We start from the raw sequence: 14,961 nt of genomic DNA on the forward strand, positions 1-14,961 counted from the left end.
CAACATTTTTATGTTTGGCGTTGTGGAACCCACCTTATCTCAACCTGAAAACGCGTTTTACATATTTTGCCATAACTTTGCAGGGAAGGTTCAGAAGATGAAATTTTAACATCCCACTATAGCAGAAAGGGTCTTTCTAGTAGTTGCACATCAAATCTAAGCTGTCTGAAGTGTTTTTCCAAAGTTATCAACATTTTTATGTTTGGCGTTCTGGAACCCACCTTATCTCAGGCTGAAAACGCATTTTCTGCATTGTGCCATAACTTTGCCTGGAGACTTCAGAACATGAAATTTTCTCTTCCCACTATAGCAGAAAGGGTATTTCTAGTAGTTGCACATCAAATCTAAGTTGTCTGAAGTGTTTTTCCAAAGTTATCAACATTCTTATGTTTGGCGTTCCGGAATCAACCTTATCTCAGACTGAAAACGTGTTTTCTGCATTGTGCCATAACTATGCAGGGAAACTTCAGAACATGAAATTTTTACCTCCAACTATAGCAGAAAGGGTCTTTCGAGTAGTTGCACATCAAATCTAAGCTGTTTGAAGTGTTTTTCCAAAGTTAACAACATTTTTATGTTTGGCGTTCCAGAAACAACCTTATCTCAGGCTGAAAACGCGTTTTACACAATTTGCCATAACTTTGCAGGAAAGCTTCAGAACATGAAATTTTTACCTCCCACTATAGCAGAAAGGGTCTTTCTAGTAGTTGCACATCAAATCTAAGCTGTCTGAAGAGTTTTTCCAAAGTTATCAACATTTTTATGTTTGGCGTTCTGGAACCCACCTTATCTCAGCCTGAAAACGCGTTTTACATATTTTGCCATAACTTTGCAGGGAAGCTTCAGAACATGAAATTTTCAACTCCCACTATAGCAGAAAGTGTCTTTCTAGTAGTTGCACATCAAATCTAAGCTGTCTGAAGTGTTTATCCAAAGTTATCAATATTTTTATGTTTGGCTTTCCGGAATCGACCTTATCTCAGGCTGAAAACGCGTTTTCTGCATTGTGCCATAACTTTGCAGGGAAGCTTCAGAACATGAAATTTTCACCTCCCACTATATCAGAAAGGGTATTTCTAATAGTTGCACATCAAATCTAAGTTGTCTGAAGTGTTTTTCCAAAGTTATCAACATTCTTATGTTTGGCTTTCCGGAATCAACCTTATCTCAGACTGAAAACGTGTTTTCTGCATTGTGCCATAACTTTGCAGGGAAACTTCAGAACATGAAATTTTCACGTCCAACTATAGCAGAAAGGTTCTTTCTAGTAGTTGCACATCAAATCTAAGCTGTCTGAAGTGTTTTTCCAAAGTTAACACCATTTTTATGTTTGGCGTTCTGGAACCCACATTATCTCAGGCTGAAAACGCGTTTTCTGCATTGTGCCATAACTTTGCAGGGCGACTTCAGAACATGAAATTTTCTCCTCCCACTATATCAGAAAGGGTCTTTCTAGTAGTTGCACATCAAGTCTAAGTTGTCTGAAGTGTTTTTCCAAAGTTATCAACATTCTTATGTTTGGCGTTTCGGAATCAACCTTATCTCAAGCTGAAAACGCGTTTTACGCAATTTGCCATAACTTTGCAGGAAAGCCTCAGTACATGAAATTTTCACCTCCCACTATAGCAGAAATGGTCTTTCTAGTAGTTGCACATCAAATCTAAGCTGTCTGTAGAGTTTTTCCTGAGTTATCAACATTTTTATGTTTGGCGTTCTGAAATCAACCTCATCTCAGGCTGAAAACGAGTTTTACGCATTGTGCCATAACTTTGCAGCGAAGCTTCAGAACATGAAATTTTAACCTCCCACTATAGCAGAATGCGTCTTTCTAGTAGTTGCACATCAAATCTTAGCTGTCTGAAGTGTTTTTCCAAAGTTCTCAACATTTTTATGTTTGGCGTTCTGAAATCGACCTTATCTGAGGATGAAAATTTGTTTTCTGCATTGTGCCAAAACTTTGTAGGTAAGCTCCAGAACATGAAATTTTCACCTCCCACTATAGCAGATAGGGTCTTTCTAGTAGTTGCACATCACATCTAAGCTGTCTGAAGTGTTTTTCCAAAGTTATCAACATTTTTATTTTTGGCGTTCTGGAACCCACCTAATCTCAGGCTGAAAACGCGTTTTCTGCATTGTGCCATAACTTTGCAGGGAAGCTTCAGAACATGAAATTTTCACCTCCCACTATATCAGAAAGGGTATTTCTAATAGTTGCACATCAAATCTAAGTTGTCTGAAGTGTTTTTCCAAAGTTATCAACATTCTTATGTTTGGCTTTCCGGAATCAACCTTATCTCAGACTGAAAACGTGTTTTCTGCATTGTGCCATAACTTTGCAGGGAAACTTCAGAACATGAAATTTTCACGTCCAACTATAGCAGAAAGGTTCTTTCTAGTAGTTGCACATCAAATCTAAGCTGTCTGAAGTGTTTTTCCAAAGTTATCACCATTTTTATGTTTGGCGTTCTGGAACCCACATTATCTCAGGCTCAAAACGCGTTTTCTGCATTGTGCCATAACTTTGCAGGGCGACTTCAGAACATGAAATTTTCTGCTCCCACTATATCAGAAAGGGTATTTCTAGTAGTTGCACATCAAATCTAAGTTGTCTGAAGTGTTTTTCCAAAGTTATCAACATCCTTATGTTTGGCGTTTCGGAATCAACCTTATCTCAAGCTGAAAACGCGTTTTACGCAATTTGCCATAACTTTGCAGGAAAGCCTCAGTACATGAAATTTTCACCTCCCACTATAGCATAAATGGTCTTTCTAGTAGTTGCACATCAAATCTAAGCTGTCTGTAGAGTTTTTCCTGAGTTATCAACATTTTTATGTTTGGCGTTCTGAAATCAACCTCATCTCAGGCTGAAAACGAGTTTTACGCATTGTGCCATAACTTTGCAGCGAAGCTTCAGAACATGAAATTTTAACCTCCCACTATAGCAGAATGCGTCTTTCTAGTAGTTGCACATCAAATCTTAGCTGTCTGAAGTGTTTTTCCAAAGTTCTCAACATTTTTATGTTTGGCGTTCTGAAATCGACCTTATCTGAGGATGAAAATTTGTTTTCTGCATTGTGCCAAAACTCTGTAGGTAAGCTCCAGAACATGAAATTTTCACCTCCCACTATAGCAGAAAGGGTCTTTCCAGTAGTTGCACATCAAATCTAAGCTGTTTGAAGTGTTTTTCCAAAGTTATCAACACTTTTATGTTTGGCGTTCCTGAATCGACCTTATCTCAGGCTGAAAACGCGTTTTATGCATTGTGCCATAACTTTGCAGGGAAGCTTCAGAACATGAAATTTTCAGCTCCCACTATAGCAGAAAGGGTCTTTCTTGTAGTTGCACATCAAATCTAAGCTGTCTGAAGTATTTTTCCAAAGTTATCAACATTCTTATGTTTGGCGTTCCGGAATCAACCATATGTTAGGCTGAAAACATGTTTCCTGCATTTTGCCATAACTTTGCTGGCAAGCTTCAGAACATGAAATTTCCACATCCCACTATAGCAGAAAGGGTCTTTCTAGAAGGTGCACATCAAATCGAAGCTGTCTGAAGTGTTTTTCCAAAGTTATCAACATTTTTATGTTTGGCGTTTCGGAATCGACCTTATCTCCGGTTGAAAACGCGTTTTCTGCATTGTGCCATAACTTTGCAGGATGCTTTAGAACATGAAATTTTCACCTCCCATGAGAGCAGAAAGGGTATTCCCAGTAGTTGCACATCAAATCTAAGCTGTCTGTAGAGTTTTTCATGAGTTATCAACATTTTTATGTTTGGCGTTCTGAAATCAACCTCATCTCAGGCTGAAAACGCGTTTCACGCATTGTGCCATAACTTTGCAGGGAAGCTTCAGAACATGACATTTTCAACTCCCACTATAGCAGAAAGGGTCTATCTCGTAATTGCACATCAAATCTAAGCTGTCTGAAGTGTTTTTCCAAAGTTATCAACACTTTTATGTTTGGCGTTCTGGAAACCACCTTATCTCAGGCTGAAAACAGATTTTCTCCATTGTGCCATAACTTTGCAGGGAAGCTTCAGAACATGAAATTTTCACCTCCAACTAGAGCAGAAAGGGTCTTTCTAGTAGTTGCACATTAAATCTAAGCTGTCTGAAGTGTTGTTCCAAAGTAATCAACATTTTTACGTTTAGCGTTTTGGAAACCACCTTATCTCAGGCTGAAAACGCGTTTTCTGCATTGTGCCATAACTTTGCAGGGAAGCTTCAGAACATGAAATGTTCATCTCCCACTATTGCAGAAAGGGTCTTTCTAGTAGTTGCACATCAAATCTAAGCTGTCTGAAGTGTTTTTGCAAAGTTATCAACATTTTCACGTTTGGTGTTCCGGAATCGACTTTATCTCAGGATGAAAAATCGTTTTCTGCATTGTCCCATAACTTTGCAGGGAAGCTTCAGAACATGAAATTTTCAACTCCCACTATAGCAGAAAGGGTCTTTGTAGTAGTTGCACATCAAATCTAAGCTGTCTGAACTGTTTTTCCAAAGTTATCAGCATTTTTATGTTTGGCGTTCCGGAACCCACCTTATCTCTGGCTGAAAACGCGTTTTCGGCATTGTGCCATAACTTTGCTGGGAAGATTCAGAACATGAAATTTTCACGTCCCACTATAGCAGAAAGGGTCTTTCTAGTAGTTGCACATCAAATCTAAGCTGTCTGAAGAGTTTTTCGACAGTTATGAACATTTTTATGTTTCGCGTTCCGTAATCGACCTTATCTCAGGATGAAAAATCGTTTTCTGCATTGTCCCATAACTTTCCATGGGAAGCTTCAGAACATGAAATTTTGACCTCCCACTATAGCAGAAAGGGTCTTTCTAGTAGTTGCACATCAAATCTAAGCTGTCTGAAGTGTTTTTCGAAAGTTATCAACATTTTTATGTTTGGCGTTCCGGAATCGACCTTATCTCACGCTCAAAACGCGTTTTCGGCATTGTGCCATAACTTTGCTGGGAAGCTTCAGAACATGAAATTTTCACGTCCCACTATAGCAGAAAGGGTCTTTCTAGTAGTTGCACGTCAACTATAAGCTGTCTGAAGTGTTTTTCGAAAGTTATCAACATTTTTATGTTTGGTGTTCCGGAACCCACCTTGTCTCAGGCTGAAAACGCATTTTCGGCATTGTGCCATAACTTTGCTGGGAAGCTTCAGAACATGAAATTTTCACGTCCCACTATAGCAGAAAGGGTCTTTCTAGTAGTTGCACATCAAATCTAAGCTGTCTGAAGTGTTTTTCCAAAGTTATCAACATTTTTATGTTTGGCGTTCCGGAATCGACCTTATCTCAGGATGAAAAATCGTTTTCTGCATTGTGCCATGACTTTGCAGGGAAGCTTCAGAACATGAAATTTTCACGTCCCAGTTTAGCAGAAAGGGTCTTTCTAGTATTTGCACATCAAATCTAAGCTGTCTGAAGTGTTTTTCGAAAGTTATGAACATTTTTATATTTGGCGTTCCGGAACCCACCTTATCTCATCCTGAAATCGCGTTTTCGGCATTGTGCCATAACTTTGCAGGGAAGCTTCAGAACATGAAATGTTCACCTCCCACTATCGCAGAAAGGGTCTTTCTAGTAATTGCACATCAAATCTAAACTGTCTGAAGTGTTTTTCGAAAGTTATCAACATTTTTATGTTTGGCGTTCCAGAATCGACCTTATGTCAGGCTGAAAACGCGGTGTCTGCATTGTGACATAACTTTGCATGGAAGCTTTCGAACATGAAATTTTAACCTCCCACTATAGCAGAAAGGGTCTTTCTAGTAGTTGCACATCAAATCTAAGCTGTCTGAAGTGTTTTTCGAAAGTTATCAACATTTTTATGTTTGGCGTTCCGGAACCCACCTTATCTCAGGCTGAAAACGCGTTTTCGGCATTGTGCCATAACTTTGCAGGGAAGCTTCAGAACATTAAATTTTCACGTCCCACTATAGCAAAAAGGGTCTTTCTAGTATTTGAACATCAAATCTAAGCTGTCTGAAGTGTTTTTCGAAAGTTATGAACATTTTTATGTTTCGCGTTCCGTAATCGACCTTATCTCAGGATGAAAAATCGTTTTCTGCATTGGCCCATAACTTTCCAAGGGAAGCTTCAGAACATGAAATTTTGACCTCCCACTATAGCAGAAGGGGTCTTTCTAGTAGTTGCACATCAAATCTAAGCTGTCTGAAGTGTTTTTCCAAAGTTATTAACATTTTTATGTTTGGCGTTCCGGAATCGACCTTATCTCAGGCTCAAAACGCGTTTTCGGCATTGTGCCTTAACTTTGCTGGGAAGCTTCAGAACATGACATTTTCACGTCCCACTCTCGCAGAAAGGGTCTTTCTACTAGTTGCACATCATCTCTAAGCTGTCTGAAGGGTTTTTCGAAAGTTATCAACATTTTTACGTTTGGCGTTCCGGGATCGACTTTATCTCAGGATGAAAAATCGTTTTCTGCATTGTCCCATAACTTTGCAGGGAAGCTTCAGAACATGAAATTTTCACGTCCCACTATAGCAGAAAGGGTCTTTCTAGTAATTGCAAATCAAATCTAAGCTGTCTGAAGTGTTTTTCCAAAGTTATCAACATTTTTACGTTTGGCGTTCCGGAATCGACTTTATCTCAGGATGAAAAATCGTTTTCTGCATTGTGCCATAACTTCTCAGGGAAGCTTCAGAACATGAAATTTTCACCTCCCACTATAGCAGAAAGGGTCTTTCTGGTAGTTGCACATCAAATCTAAGCTGTCTGAAGTGTTTTACCAAAGTTATCAACATTCTTATGTTTGGCGTTCCGGAACAAACCTTATCTGAGGCTGAAAACGCGTTTTCGGCATTGTGCCATAACTTTGCTGGGAAGCTTCAGAACATGAAATTTTCACGTCCCACTATAGCAGAAAGGGTCTTTCTCGTAGTTGCACATCAAATCTAAGCTGTCTGAAGTGTTTTTCGAAAGTTATCAACATTTTTACGTTTGGCGTTCCGGAATCGACTTTATCTCAGGATGAAAAATCGTTTTCTGCATTGTCGCATAACTTTGCAGGGAAGCTTCAGAACATGAAATTGTCACCTCCCACTATAGCAGAAAGGGTCTTTCTAGTAGTTGCACATCAAATCTAAGCTGTCTGAAGTGTTTTTCGAAAGTTATAAACATTTTTATGTTTCGCGTTCCGTAATCGACCTTATCTCAGGATGAAAAATCGTTTTCTGCTTTGTCCCATAACTTTCCAATGGAAGCTTCAGAACATGAAATTTTGACCTCCCACTATAGCAGAAAGGGTCTTTCTAGTAGTTGCACATCAAATGTAAGCTGTCTGAAGTGTTTTTCGAAAGTTATCAACATTTTTATGTTTGGCGTTCCGGAATCGACCTTATCTCAGGCTGAAAACGCGTTTTACGCATTGTGCCATAACTTCGCAGGAAAGCTTCAGAAAATGAAATTTTCACCTCCCACTATAGCAGAAAGGGTCTTTCTAGTAGTTGCACATCAAATCTAAGCTGTCTGAAGTGTTGTTCCAAAGTTATCAACATTTTTACGTTTGGCGTTTTGGAAACCACCTTATCTCAGGCTGAAAACGCGTTTTCTGCATTGTGCCATAACTTCTCAGGGAAGCTTCAGAACATGAAATGTTCACCTCCCACTATAGCAGAAAGGGTCTTTCTAGTAGTTGCATATCAAATCTAAGCTGTCTGAAGTGTTTTTCCAAAGTTATCAACATTTTTATGTTTGGCGTTCCGGAACCCACCTTATCTCAAGCTGAAAACGCGTTTTCTGCATAGTGCCATAACTTTGCAGGGAAGCTTCAGAACATGAAATGTTCACCTCCCACTATAGCAGAAAGGGTCTTTCTAGTAGTTGCACATCAAATATAAGCTGTCTGAAGTGTTTTTCCAAAGTTATCAACATTTTTATGTTTGGCGTTCCGGAATCGACCTTATCTCAGGCTCAAAACGCGTTTTACGCATTGTGCCATAACTTTGCAGGGAAGCTTCAGAACATGAAATGTTCACCTCCCACTATCGCAGAAAGTGTCTTTCTAGTAGTTGCACATCAAATCTAAGCTGTCTGAAGTGTTTTTCGAAAGTTATAAACATTTTTATGTTTCGCGTTCCGTAATCGACCTTATCTCAGGATGAAAAATCGTTTTCTGCTTTGTCCCATAACTTTCCAATGGAAGCTTCAGAACATGAAATTTTGACCTCCCACTATAGCAGAAAGGGTCTTTCTAGTAGTTCCACATCAAATGTAAGCTGTCTGAAGTGTTTTTCGAAAGTTATCAACATTTTTATGTTTGGCGTTCCGGAATCGACCTTATCTCAGGCTGAAAACGCGTTTTACGCATTGTGCCATAACTTCGCAGGAAACTTTCAGAAAATGAAATTTTCACCTCCCACTATAGCAGAAAGGGTCTTTCTTGTAGTTGCACATCAAATCTAAGCTGTCTGAAGTGTTTTTCCAAAGTTATCAACATTTTTATGTTTGGCGTTCCGGAACCCACCTTATGTCAGGCTGAAAACGCGTTTTCGGCATTGTGCCATAACTATGCTGGGAAGCTTCAGAACATAAAATTTTCACGTCCCACTATAGCAGAAAGGGTCTTTCTAGTAGTTGCACATCAAATCTAAGCTGTCTGAAGTGTTTTTCGAAAGTTATCAACATTTTTACGTTTGGCGTTCCGGAATCGACTTTTTCTCAGGATGAAAAATCGTTTTCTGCATTGTCCCATAACTTTGCATGGAAGCATCAGAACATGAAATTTTCACCTCCCACTATAGCAGAAAGGGTCTTTCTAGTAGTTGCACATCAAATCTAAGCTGTCTGAAGTGTTTTTCGAAAGATATGAACATTTTTATGTTTCGCGTTCCGTAATCGACCTTATCTCAGGATGAAAAATCGTTTTCTGCATTGTCCCATAACTTTCCATGGGAAGCTTCAGAACATGAAATTTTGACCTCCCACTATAGCAGAAAGGGTCTTTCTAGTAGTTGCACATCAAATCTAAGCTGTCTGAAGCGTTTTTCGAAAGTTATCAACATTTTTATGTTTTGCGTTCTGGAATCGACCATATCTCAGGCTGAAAACGCGTTTTACGCATTGTGCCATAACTTTGCAGGGAAGCTTCAGAAAATGAAATTTTCACCTCCCACTATAGCAGAAAGGGTCTTTCTAGTAGTTGCACATCAAATCTAAGCTGTCTGAAGTGTTGTTCCAAAGTTATCAACATGTTTACGTTTGGCGTTTTGGAAACCACCTTATCTCAGGCTGAAAACGCGTTTTCTGCATTGTGCCATAACTTCTCAGGGAAGCTTCAGAACATGAAATGTTCACCTCCCACTATAGCAGAAAGGGTCTTTCTAGTAGTTGCATATCAAATCTAAGCTGTCTGAAGTGTTTTTCCAAAGTTATCAACATTTTTATGTTTGGCGTTCCGGAACCCACCTTATCTCAAGCTGAAAACGCGTTTTCTGTATAGTGCCATAACTTTGCAGGGAAGCTTCAGAACATGAAATGTTCACCTCCCACTATAGCAGAAAGGGTCTTTCTAGTAGTTGCACATCAAATATAAGCTGTCTGAAGTGTTTTTCCAAAGTTATCAACATTTTTATGTTTGGCGTTCCGGAATCGACCTTATCTCAGGCTCAAAACGCGTTTCACGCATTGTGCCATAACTTTGCAGGGAAGCTTCAGAACATGAAATGTTCACCTCCCACTATCGCAGAAAGTGTCTTTCTAGTAGTTGCACATCAAATCTAAGCTGTCTGAAGTGTTTTTCCAAAGTTATCAACATTTTTATGTTTGGCGTTCCGGAACCCACCTTATCTCAGGCTGAAAACGCGTTTTCGGCATTGTGCCATAACTTTGCAGGGAAGGTTCAGAACATGAAATTTTGACGTCCCACTATAGCAGAAAGGGTTTTTCTAGTATTTGCACATCAAATCTAAGCTGTCTGAAGTGTTTTTCGAAAATTATCAACATTTTTATGTTTGGCGTTCCGGAACCCACCTTATCTCAAGCTGAAAACGCGTTTTCGGCATTGTGCCATAACTTTGCAGGGAAGCTTCAGAACATGAAATTTTCACTTCCCACTATAGCAGAAAGGGTCTTTCTAGTAGTTTCACATCAAATCTAAGGTGTCTGAAGTGTTTTTCCAAAGTTATCAGCATTTTTATGTTTGGCGTTCCGGAACCCACCTTATCTCAGGCTGAAAACGCGTTGTCTGCATTGTGCCATAACTTTGCATGGAAGCTTTCGAACATGAAATTTTAACCTCCCACTATAGCAGAAAGGGTCTTTCTAGTAGTTGCACATCAAATCTAAGCTGTCTGAAGTGTTTTTCGAAAGTTATCAACATTTTTATGTTTGGCGTTCCGGAACCCACCTTATCTCAGGCTGAAAACGCGTTTTCTGCATTGTGCCATAACTTTGCAGGGAAGCTTCAGAACATGAAATTTTGACCTCACACTATAGCAGAAAGGGTCTTTCTAGTAGTTGCACATCAAATCTATGCTGTCTGAAGTGTTTTTCGAAAGTTATCAACATTTTTATGTTTGGCGTTCCGGAATCGACCTTATCTCAGGCTCAAAACGCGTTTTCGGCATTGTGCCATAACTTTGCTGGGAAGCTTCAGAACATGAAATTTTCACGTCCCACTATAGCAGAAAGGGTCTTTCTAGTAGTTGCACATCAACTCTAAGCTGTCTGAAGTGTTTTTCGAAAGTTATCAACATTTTTACGTTTGGCGTTCCGGAATCGACTTTATCTCAGGATGAAAAATCGTCTTCTGCATTGTCCCATAACTTTGCAGGGAAGCTTCAGAACATGAAATTTTCACCTCCCACTATAGCAGAAAGCGTCTTTCTGGTAGTTGCACATCAAATGTAAGCTGTCTGAAGTGTTTTTCGAAAGTTATCAACATTTTTATGTTTGGCGTTCCGGAATCAACCTTATCTCAGGCTGAAAAGGCGTTTTACGCATTGTGCCATAACTTTGCAGGGAAGCTTCAGAACATGAAATGTTCACCTCCCACTATCGCAGAAAGGGTCTTTCTAGTAGTTGCACATCAAATCTAAGCTGTCTGAAGTGTTTTTCCAAAGTTATCGACATTTTAATGTTTGGCGTTCCGGAACCCACCTTATCTCAGGCTGAACACGCGTTTTCGGCATTGTGCCATAACTTTGCTGGGAAGCTTCAGAACATGAAATTTTCACGTCCCACTATAGCAGAAAGGGTCTTTCTAGTAGTTGCAAATCAAATCTAAGCTGTCAGAAGTGTTTTTCCAAAGTTATCAACATTTTTATGTTTGGCGTTCCGGAATCGACCTTATCTCAGGATGAAAAATCGTTTTCTGCATTGTCCCATAACTTTGCAGGGAAGCTTCAGAACATGAAATTTTCACGTCCCACTATAGCAGAAAGGGTCTTTCTAGTATTTGCACATCAAATATAAGCTGTCTGAAGTGTTTTTCGAAAGTTAACAACATTTTTATGTTTGGCGTTCCAGAATCGACCTTATCTCAGGCTGAAAACGCCTTATCTGTATTGTGCCATAACTTTGCATGGAAGCTTTCGAACATGAAATTTTAACGTCCCACTATAGCAGAAAGCGTCTTTCTAGTAGTTGCACATCAAATCTAAGCTGTCTGAAGTGTTTTTCGAAAGTTATCAACATTTTTACGTTTGGCGTTCCGGAACCCACCTTATCTCAGGCTGAAAACGCGTTTTCGGCATTGTGCCATAACTTTGCAGGGAAGCTTCAGAACATGAAATTTTCACGTCCCACTGTAGCAAAAAGGGTCTTTCTAGTATTTGAACATCAAATCTAAGCTGTCTGAAGTGTTTTTCGAAAGTTATCAACATTTTTATGTTTGGCGTTCTGGAACCCACCTTATCACAAGCTGAAAACGTGTTTTCTGCATTGTGCCATAACTTTGCAGGGAAGCTTCAGAACATGAAATTTTCACGTCCCACTATACCAGAAAGGGTCTTTCTAGTAGTTGCACATCAAATCTAAGGTGTCTGATGTGTTTTTCCAAAGATATTAACATTTTTATGTACGGCGTTCCGGAATCGACCTTATCTCAGGCTGAAAACGCGTTTCACGCATTGTGCCATAACTTTGCAGGGAACCTTTACAACATGAAATTTTCACCTCCTACTATAGCAGAAAGGGTCTTTCTAGGAGTTGCACATCAAATCTAAGCTGTCTGAAGTGTTTTTCCAAAGTTATCAACATTTTTATGTTTGGCGTTCCGGAATCGACATTATCTCAGGCTGAAAACGCATTTTCTGCATTGTGCCATAACTTTGCAAGGAAGCTTCAGAACATGAAATTTTAACTTCCCACTATAGCAGAAAGGGACTTTCTAGTAGTTGGACATCAAATCTAAGCTGTCTGAAGTGTTTTTCCAAAGTTATCAACATTTTTATGTTTGGCGTTCCGGAATCGACCTAATCTCAGTCTGAAAACGCGTTTTACACATTGTGCCATAACTTTGCAGGGAACCATTAGAACATGAAATTTTCACCTCCCACTATAGCAGAAAGGGTCTTTCTAGTAGTTGCACATCAAATCTAAGCTGTCTGAAGTGTTGCTCCAAAGTCATCAACAATTTTATGTTTGGCGTTTCGGAACCCACCTTATCTCTGGCTGAAAACGTATTTTCTGCTTTGTGCCATAACTTTGCTGGGAATCTTTAGAACATGGAATTTTAACCTCCCACAACAGCATAAAGGGTCTTTCTTGTAGTTGCACGTCAAATCTAAGCTGTCTGAAGTGGTTTTCCAAAGTTATCAACATTTTTATGTTTGGCGTTCGGGAACCCACCTTATCTCAGGCTGAAAACGCGTTTTTTGCATTGTGCCATAACTTTGCAGGGAAGCTTCAGAACATGAAATTTTCACCTCCCTCTAAAGCAGAAAGGGTCTTTCTTATAGTTGCACATCAAATCTAAGCTGTCTGAAGTGTTGTTCCAAAGTTATCAGCATTTTTACGTTTGGCGTTCCGGAACCCAACTTGTCTCAGGCAGAAAACGTGTTTTCTGCATTGTGCCATAACTTTGTAGGGAAGCTTCAGACCATGAAATGTTCACCTCCCACTATCGCAGAAAGGGTCTTTCTAGTAGTTGCACATCAAATCTAAGCTGTCTGAAGTGTTTTTCCAAAGTTATCCACATTTTTATGTTTGGCGTTCCGGAATCGACATAATCTCAGTCTGAAAACGCCTTTTACACATTGTGCCATAACTTTGCAGGGAACCATTAGAACATGAAATGTTCACCTCCTACTATAGCAGAAAGGGTCTTTCTGGTAGTTGCACATCAAATCTAAGCTGTCTGAAGTGTTTTTCCAAAGTTATCAACATTTTTATGTTTGGCGTTCCGGAATCGACCTTGTCTCAGGCTGAAAACGCATTTTCTGCATTGTGCCATAACTTTGCAAGGAAGCTTCAGAACATGAAATTTTCACCTCCCACTATAGCAGAAAGGGTCTTTCTAGCAGTTGCACATCAAATCTAAGCTGTCTGAAATGTTTTTTCCAAAGTTATCAACATTTTTATGTTTGGCGTTCCGTAACCCACCTTATCTCTGGCTGAAAACGTATTTTCTGGTTTGTGCCATAACTTTGCAAGGAAGCTTCAGAACATGAAATGTTCACCTCCCACAATAGCATAAAGGGTCATTCTAGTAGTTGCACATCAAATCTAAGCTGTCTGAAGTGTTTTTCCAAAGTTATCAACATTTTTACTTTGGCGTCCCGGAATCGACCTTATCTCAGGCTGAAAACGCGTTTTCTGCATTGTGCCATAACTTTGCAGGGAAGCTTCAGAACATGAAAATTTCACCTCCGACTATAGCAGAAAGGGTCTTTCTAGTAGATGCACATCAAATCTAAGCTGTCTGAAGTGGTTTTCCAAAGTTATCAACATTTTTATGTTTGGCGTTCGGGAACCCACCTTATCTCTGGCTGAAAACGCGTTTTTTGCATTGTGCCATAACTTTGCAGTGAAGCTTCAAAACATGAAATTTTCACCTTCCTCTAAAGCAGAAAGGGTCTTTCTAGTAGTTGCACATCAAATCTAAGCTGTCTGAAGTGTTGTTCCAAAGTTATCAGCATTTTTACGTTTGGTGTTCCGGAACCCACCTTATCTCAGGCTGAAAACGTGTTTTCTGCATTGTGCCATAACTTTGTAGGGAAGCTTCAGAACATGAAATGTTCACCTCCCACTATCGCAGAAAGGGTCTTTCTAGTAGTTGCACATCAAATCTAAGCTGTCTGAAGTGTTTTTCCAAAGTTATCAACATTTTTATGTTTGGCGTTCCGGAACTCACCTTATCTCAGGCTGAAAACGCGTTTTCTGCATTGTTCCTTAACTTTGCAGAGAAGCTTCAGAACATGAAATTTTCAACTCCCACTATAAGAGACAGGGTCTTTCGAGTAGTTGCACATCAAATATAAGTTGTCTGAAGTGTTTCTCGAAAGCTATCAACATTTTTATGTTTGGCGTTCCGGAAACGACCTTATCTCGGGATGAAAAATCGTTTTCTGCATTGTGCCATAACTTTGTAGGGAAGCTTCAGAACATGAAATGTTCACCTCCCACTATCGCAGAAAGGGTCTTTCTAGTAGTTGCACATCAAATCTAAGCTGTCTGAAGTGTTTTTCTAAAGTTATCAACATTTTTATTTTTGGCGTTCCGGAACTCACCTTATCTCAGGCTGAAAACGCGTTTTCTGCACTGTTCCTTAACTTTGCAGAGAAGCTTCAGAACATGAAATTTTCAACTCCCACTATAAGAGACAGGGTCTTTCGAGTAGTTGCACATCAAATATAAGTTGTCTGAAGTGTTTCTCGAAAGCTATCAACATTTTTATGTTTGGCGTTCCGGAAACGACCTTATCTCGGGCTGAAAACGCGTTTTCTGCATTGTGCCATAACTTTGCAGGGAAGCTTCAGAACATGAAATT

The sequence above is a fragment of the Synchiropus splendidus genome, chromosome 16 (assembly GCF_027744825.2).
Source record: "Synchiropus splendidus isolate RoL2022-P1 chromosome 16, RoL_Sspl_1.0, whole genome shotgun sequence".
Lineage (NCBI taxonomy): Eukaryota > Metazoa > Chordata > Actinopteri > Syngnathiformes > Callionymidae > Synchiropus > Synchiropus splendidus.